This window comes from Dipodomys ordii, unplaced genomic scaffold (assembly GCF_000151885.1).
Source record: "Dipodomys ordii isolate 6190 unplaced genomic scaffold, Dord_2.0 Scaffold19, whole genome shotgun sequence".
Classification (NCBI taxonomy): Eukaryota; Metazoa; Chordata; class Mammalia; order Rodentia; family Heteromyidae; genus Dipodomys; species Dipodomys ordii.
In genome coordinates this window covers 15,971,793-15,979,995 of record NW_012267235.1, presented here as the reverse complement: position 1 = coordinate 15,979,995, position 8,203 = coordinate 15,971,793, and the positions used below count along the sequence as shown (strand labels likewise).

At 42.5% G+C, this 8,203-nt stretch overlaps 1 protein-coding gene across 1 annotated transcript in view; it reads right to left on the bottom strand.

The window, feature by feature from the left end:
* LOC105983500 (chromosome unknown open reading frame, human C17orf85) overlaps window positions 1-8,203 on the bottom strand; it is a 52,228-nt gene that overhangs the window by 26,600 nt on the left and 17,425 nt on the right. The gene's annotated exons all lie outside the window — the stretch shown is intronic.

Sequence of the window (8,203 nt, the reverse complement as noted above, 5' to 3'; positions counted from 1 at the left end):
TGTCTGTGTGTCTGTGTGTATGTCTGTGTGTCTGTCTGTCGTGGGGCCTGAACTCTGGGCCTGGGCAGCCCTTCAGCTCAAGGCTAGCGCTCTACCACTTGAGCCATAGCACCAATTCTCTTTTTCCACTTATGTGGTGCTGTGGAATCGAACCCAGGGCCTCATGCATGCAAAGCAAGCACTCTACCATTGAGCCACTTTCCCAGCCCCCTCTTATCTCCATTTTTTTTTTATTTTGGTTAGTCATGGGGCTTGAACTCTGGACCTGAGTGCTGTCCCTGAGCTCTTCAGCTCAAGGCAAGCACTCTACCACTTGAGCCACAACACTACTTCCAGTTTTCTGGTGGTTTACTGGAGATAAGAGTCTCATGGACTTTCCTGCCCAGGCTTTGAACTGTGATCCTCAGATCTCAGCCTCCTGAGTAGTTACGATTACAGGAATGAGTCACCAGTGTCTGGCTGCACATTGCTTTTGACATGTATTTAAAAATTTTAGCTGGGCACTGGCTACTCAGGAGGCTGAGACCTAAGGTTCGTGGTTCAAAGTCAGCCCAGGCAAGAAAATCTGTAAGACTCTTATCTACTACAATTAATCACCAGAAGACTGGAAGTGGTGCTGTGGTTCAAGTGGTAGAGTGCTAGCCTTGAGCTGAAGAGCTCAGGGACAGTGCCCAGGCCCAGAGTTCAATCCCCACAACCCCCCCCCCCAAAAAAAAGCAGGGCTGGGAAGGTGGCTCAGTGGTAGAGTACTTGCCTTGCATGCATGAGGCCCTAGGTTTGATTCCTCAGCACCACATAAATAGAAAAAGCTAGAAATGGTGCTGTAGCTCAAGTAGTAGAGTGCTAGCCCTGAGCTGAAGAGCACAGGGAGATCTCCTAGGCCCAGAGTTCAAGCCCCATGACCAACAACAACAAAAAAGCAATATGCAATAGTAGCCGCAATCCTGAAAGACAAAACGCTGTCTCTGGATATATCAAAGCACAAAACTTGAAGAAAGAAACCATACAGCATAAAACAAAACATCCTACGAATCAGTAAGATGATGATCCAAAATAAAAACAGTCAAAGGACATAGGCAAGCAATTTATACAAAAGGAAATACAAATAGCCAATAAACATACAGAGATGAGTTAACTTCCCTATTAATCAGGAAAATTTACATTAAAACAAAAGGCTGAGTTATGGCTCAAGTGGCAAAGTACCAGCCTAGCAAGCCCTCAGTTCAAACCCCAGTATCACCAAAAGATGATACCAGCTTCCAGTGAGCAGATTTTACTATGTCTTTTAGCATGAAGCACTGTTGTATATATGGAAGTTTCTCCCCATGCAAGTGGAAATAAAAGAGCAGCTCTGCAGGGCAAACCAGAATATAGTCACACCATAAGTACCTATGAATTCTATTCCTCAGCATCTATCCTAAATATATACATGTGGATTCACTAAGTGACTCATATAAAGGTGTTTATTAGCACTATTTCTAATAATCCAGTGGCTATGAGAGTAATAACTTTGGCTTATCCCTATTAAATGAATCATGATTTATCTATATAATTTAAGGGGGGTTATTACAGTGAGCACACAAGTTCAGGACCAGCACACCAAGGCCAAGTGTTCAAGCCCCAACACCAGCACAAAAAAAAGCAATACAAAAACATAAACCAGTATCACACACTAAGAGTATTTGTGTACAGAAGTAGGTAGAAAATATCCTGGCTGAATTCATACTATACTGGTAATAGTTGTTACTTCTAGAGAAGGACAGAGGTTGACAGTTATAGTCAAAAGAAATCTTAGCCTTACCAAGTTTGTGTAAAGTTTTCATGAAATACTTTATGTATGTTATATAATTTAACCTTTTTTTGAGGGGGGGGGCTCAATCATGAGGCTTGAACTCTGGGCCTGGGTCCTATCCCTCAGCTCTTCAGCTCAAGGCTAGAGTTCTACCACTTGAGCCACAACACCACTACGGTTTTCTGGTGGTTAAGTGGAGGTAAGAGTCTCGCAGATTTTCTTGCCCAGGCTGGCTGTGAACCCTCAGATCTCAGCCTCTTGAGTAGCTAGGATTATAGGCATGAGCCACTGATACCTAGCTTATCATTTAACATTTTTAATTGTAAAATACACAAATGTCAGTAAGAATTTGTCTTTTTGCTAGTCCTGAAGTTTGAACTCAGGGCTGTGCACAGTCCCTGAGCTTTTTGCACAAGGCTAGCACTCTACCACTTGAGCCACGCACCACTTCTGGCCTTTTCTGTTTATGTGGTACTGAGGAATGGTACCCAAGGTTTCAAGTATGCTAAGCAAGCACTCTACCACTAAGCCATATTTCCAACCTGTCAGTAAGAATTTTTAAATATCTGTTTATCAACTACTTTATTTTATGTTTAATTCCTTAAAAGGCCTCAGGCAGGGACTAACAAGGAAGAGAAGTGATGAGGGTGAGGATAGGGTAGGAAAGAAGGGAAGGCAAGGGAGAGCATTTGGGAGGTGGAGTCAAACAAAATGCTATGTATGGATGGAAATAACAGAAATCACACAGATGATTTTTTTTGTTGTTGTCTGTCATGGGTCTTGAACTCTGGGCCTGGGCACTGTCCCTCGGCTCTTCAGCTCAAGGGGAGTGCTCTACCAGTTGAACCACAGCACTTCCGGTTTTTCTGATGGCTTATAGGAGATAAGAGTCTCCGGGACTTGCCTGCCAGGTCTGGCTTTAAACTTCGATCCTCAGATCTGTCTCCTGAGTAGCTAAGATTAAAGGTGTGAACCACCAGCACCCAGCTTAAAAATTTTTTTTAACAAATGAAACATTTTGTAATCCACTAGGCCACATTCCTACCCAAATATAAATTTAAATCAGATTAAACATATTTATTTCCTCAAAAATCTATCATTTCTTCATGGCAAGCACATTCTCTTTCTTTTAATTTTTTGAAATACAGAGTATAAAACTGTTATCTAGGGCTGGGAAAGTGGCTCAGTGGTAGAGTGTTTGCCTCACACATGCATGAGGCCCTGGGTTCAATTCCTCAGCACCATATAAACAGGAAAGACCGGAAGTGGCACTATGGCTCAAGTGGTAGAGTGCTAGCCTTGAGCTGAAGAGCTTAGGGACAGTACACAGGCCCAGTGTTCAAGCCCCACAACCGACAAAAAAAAAAAAAAACAAAAAAACCCACACACAAAAAACTGTTATCTAGGGGGTTGGGAAGGTGGCTCAGTGGTAGAGCGCTTGCCTTGTATGCATGAGGCCCTGGGTTCGATTCCTCAGCACCACATATGCAAAAAGAAAAAAGCTGGAAGAGGCTCTGTGGCTCAAGTGGTAGAGCGCTAGCCTTGAGCTGAAGAGCTGAGGACAGCACCCAGGCCCAGAGTTCAGGCCCCACGACCGGAACCCCCCAAAAAACAAAACAAAACAAAAAACTGTTATCTACAATCACTATATTGTGCAATACCATAAGGAGAGTTTCTTACTCCTAACTGTAACTTGGTACTGTTTGATCAACCTTCCCCCATCCCTCTCTCTCCAGCCTCTGGTAGTCAGCATTTGATTCTTTACCCCTATGAGTTCACCTTTTCTAGACTCCACTAGTATAATCATGCAGTGCTTGTCTTTTTGTCCCTGGTTCACTTCACTGAATGTTGTCCATGTTGTCACAAATGACAGGATTTCATTCTTTTATAGTATTCCAGCATATACATGCATCACATTCTCTTTACCCATTCATCAAATCGCTAACTGTTATCAGACACTGCTTAATTCCATATCTTGGCAATTGTGAACACAGCCATGCAGATGTTTCTTCAGTATATTGATTTCTTTCCTCTGGATATACGTGCATCACTGAGATTGCTGGATCACACTGGGGAGGCAGAGATTGGGAAGACTGAATTGGGAGGCCAGTCTGGGCAAAAAGTTAGCAAAACTCTCCACCTCAACCAACATGTAGTCCTATCTGGTCCTATCTATAGCCTCCTAGAGGCTCACTGTCTAGGCTAGCCCTTTCAAAAATCATAAAAGGCTACCAATAAAGCCAGACTGGCCATGTGGCTCAAGTGGAGGAGCGCCAGATGAACATGCAAGCCCAGGAAACTCAAGGTCTTAAGTTCAAGCCCTAGTAGTGGCTATAAATAAATATAAATTAATAATTTTTTTAAAAAAAGGGCTGAGAATGTGGCTTAGTGGTAGAGTGCTTACCTACAATGCATGAAGCCTTGGGTTCAATTCCTCAGGAACACATAAACAGAAAAACTAGAAGTGGTGCTATGCTCAAGTAGTAGAGTGTTAGCTCTGAGCAAAACAAACTCAGGGACAGTGCCCAAGCCCTTAGTTCAGCCCTAGGACTGGCAAAAAAAGAAAGAAAGAAAGAAAAAATTGAAGCCACCTCAAGCAGGAAAGTCCATGAGATTCTTATTTTCAACTAACCATCAAAAAGCTGGAAGTAGAGCTATGACTCAAGTGCTAGCCTTAAGTGGAAAAATTAAGGACAGTGCCAAAGCCCTAAGTTCATGCCTAAGTATCAACACAAAAATAAAATAAAAAGGAAGATGCCAAAGGATTATGACTTTAATAATAAATAGCTATTACTTGGAAAAATACATTGCTCAAAAGTTTGAGATTTGGGTTCAAGTGAAAGTTATGTTTTATGCTGTTTGCTGTTCAAAATTATGGTTGTCTTAAAGCTGACACTTTTAAATATTTAAAATAATTTAGATATACTGGTCCCTCTGTTGTAATGTACAGACAGCTTGAAATATAGCTATTTTAAACAACCCTGCTAGATCATCGAACAAAAATGTAAATATAAACTTTTATTCAGTTAAGCTATCAAAACCACGATAACTGTGAATGAAAATAACATTCAATTTGTAGATTTATGTAGCACTGATTTTGTCTAACATTTCATTAATAAAGTTATATGCTTTAAATAAACCATTGTATTTAAAGTTTAAAAAAAATGGAAGTGGCATGGTAGCTCAAATGGTAGAGTGCTAGCCTTGAGCTGAAGAGCTGAGGGACATGCTCAGGCCCAGAGTTCAAGCTCCACGACTGACCAAAAAAAAAAAAAATCAATCTAACTAGGTGCCAGTAGCTCAAGCCTGTAATCCTAGCTGCTCTGGAGGCTGAGATCTAAGGGTCATGGGTCAAAGCCAGCCCAGGGAGGAAAGTCTGTGAGACTTATATCCAATTAACCACCAGAAAACTGGAAGTGGCACTGTGGCTCAAGTGATAGAATGCTTGCCTTGAGCTGAAGAGCTCAGGGACAGTGCCAGGCCCAGTTTAAGCCCCACAACCAACAAAACAAAAAACAAAATCACTCCATGGAAGACTACAATAGAAGCTCCACACGTTGCTGACAATCACTATGCAAAATAAAATAAAGCAACAAAAAAATGGCTGCTACAGCTGGGATGTAGCTCAGTGGCAAAGCAAGTACAAAGTCCTGGATTCAATCCCCTATCAAAACAAAACAAAACAAAAAAAGGGCTCACACCTGTAATCCTAGTTACTTAGGAGGAGGCTAAGGTCTGAGGATCTTGGTTTAAAGCCGGCATGGGCAGGAAAGTTCAAGAGACTCTTATCTCTAATAAACTACCCAGGAAAACTACAAGAGGCACTGTGAACTGAGAGTAGAGCACTAGCCTTGAGCACAAAGAGGCTCAGAAACAATGCCTAGGCCAAGTTCAAGCCCCAGGACCAGCAAAAAAAAAAAAAACACTGCTAAACTTATATCCAACCAATGAGAAAGGGCTCAAAACTCAAGCCTTATTCAGGAAAATCCAGAGGGAAAATAACCAGCCCTAAAACCTCAAATTAGATTGTTAGACTAAAAAAAGAAAAGTCACTAAATACAGAAACTCTATAATATGCAAAGTGGCTCCCCAAGGAAAGAACAGGCAAAATTTAGGTGAGCATAATTTATCGAAGAACACATGAGGGAGATTACAGATAAAGGGTAAATTACAGTGACAAAACAAGAATGGCACATATCTATAAAACTGACATTAGGAAGTGGCGCTATTGCTCAAGTGGTAGAGCGCTCACCTTGAGCTGAAGAGCTGAGAGACAGCGCCCAAGCCCAGAGTTCAAGCCCCACGACCGACAAAAAAAATAAATAAATAAATAAAACTGACATTAGGCTATACATGAAAAGCACCGATGACAGACAGACAAGTAAAACGGAAAAAAGCAGTATGACTATAAAGAGAAAGAAAAAGGAAGTTTAGGCCCAGAAAGGAGATTAAAAATAAGTGTACAACTGGGTGTCAGTGGCTCACACCTGTAATCCTAGCTACTCAAGGAGGCTGAGATCTGAGGATCGAAGTTCAAAGCCAGCCTGGGCAGGAAAGTCCAAGAGACTCTCATCTTGAGCGGTATGGCTCAAGTGGTAGAGCAATAGCCTTGAGCACAGAGGCTCAGGGACAGAGCCCAGGCCTGAATTCAAGCCCTAGGCCTGGGGGAGGGGGGGGGGGGGGGGGGGGGGGGGGGGGGGGGGGGGGAGGGGGGCAGAGCGGGGGAGATGAGAAAATGTTAGTTATGACTGAGTATAGGTAGTAGTCTATATGTAACTTGTCATCTTACTCTTTAATTTTTCTTTGGTGAGCATGAATTGTTTGTAAAACACCAATGAATAAAAGGTGACCTGAGTGAACTAGCCAATCAAAAGTGCTAATAGCTTTGTTTTCTTTAAAGGAATGATTCAAGAATAAAAGCAGACTGTTTCTCTATTTTATTATTATTCCACTAAATAACAAAAGAAAATCTAAACTCAAACTAGGAGACAAGAGCATAAGAATTAGTTGGAAGTGGTGCTGTGGCTCAAGTGGTAGCCTTGAGCTAAAGAGCTGAGGGATAGTACCCAGGCCTAGAGCTTAAGCCCCATGACTAACAACACCACCACAAAAAAGAATCAAAATTACATCCTTAGCCGACGCTGGTAGCTCAGGCCTGTAATACTAGCTACTCAGGAGGCTGAGATCTGAGAATCTCGGTTCAAAGCCAGCCCGGGCAGAAAAGTCCATGAGATTCTTTTTTTTTTTTTTGGTGGGTCGTGGGGCTTGAACTCTGGGCTTGGGCGCTATCCCTGTGCTCTTCAGCTCAAGGCGAGCACTCTACCGCTTGAGCCACAGCACCACTTCCAGTTTTCTAGTGGTTAATTTTGAGATAAGAGTTTCAGTGACTTTTCTGCCCAGGCTGGCTTTGAACCGTGATCCTCAGATCTCAGCCTCCTGAGTAGCTAGGATTACAGGCATGAACCACCGGTGCCCGGCCATAAGACTCTTATCTTCAATAAACCACCAGAAAACTGGAAGTGGTGCTGTGGTTCAAGTGGTAGAGCACTAGCCTTGAGCTTAAGAGCTGAGGGACAGTGCCCAGGCCCAGAGCTCAAGCCCCACAGTTGACAAAAGAAGGAAGGAAGGGAGGGAGGGAGGCAGGGAGGCAGGCAGGCAGGCAGGCAGTTTTAATATATTTAAACCTTGTAGTTCAGAATTACATTGCAATGTAGTGACCAGATATAATGACTCAAAAAATGAATTTTTCTTTTCTTTTTTTGCCAGTCCTGGGGCTTGAACTCAGGGCCTGGACACTATCCGAGAGCTTCTTTAGTTCAAAGAGAACACTCTACCACTTGAGCAACAGTGCCACTTCAGGCATTTCTGAATAGTTTTATTGGCAATAAGAATCTCATGGCCTTTCCTGCCCAAGCTGGCTTCAAACAGTGATCCTCAGATATTAGCCTTCTGGTATCTAGGATTATATAGGCATGAACCACCAGTGCCAGGCTCAAACATGAATTTCAAAGTAGGTAGTAATCTCGGAAAAAGTACCAGGCAAGGAGAAAAGTACCTTAAGGCCTGAGAAGGGACAGTCCTGTACAGATTTTCATTAAAGAAGAAAAAGAAATCCCTAAACCATAGACTAAAAAGCTTATTATCAGTCTCTACAAATGTCAAGGAAAGAAAAAAATAGTAGCTTTTTCAAGCATCTATGATTCCTTAAGAAACCAACACCTAGATCTCAGGAGGCTGAAACCTGTGGATTATGATTCAAAGCCAGCTGGGGAAAAAATTCCATGAGACTCTTAACACAAAAAAGCCATGGGTCAAGTGGTAGAGTGCTGGTCTCAAGAGGAAAAAGGTAAGGACAACACCCAGGCCCTGAGTTCAAGCCCCATTACTGGCACAAGAAAGGAAGAAAGAAAG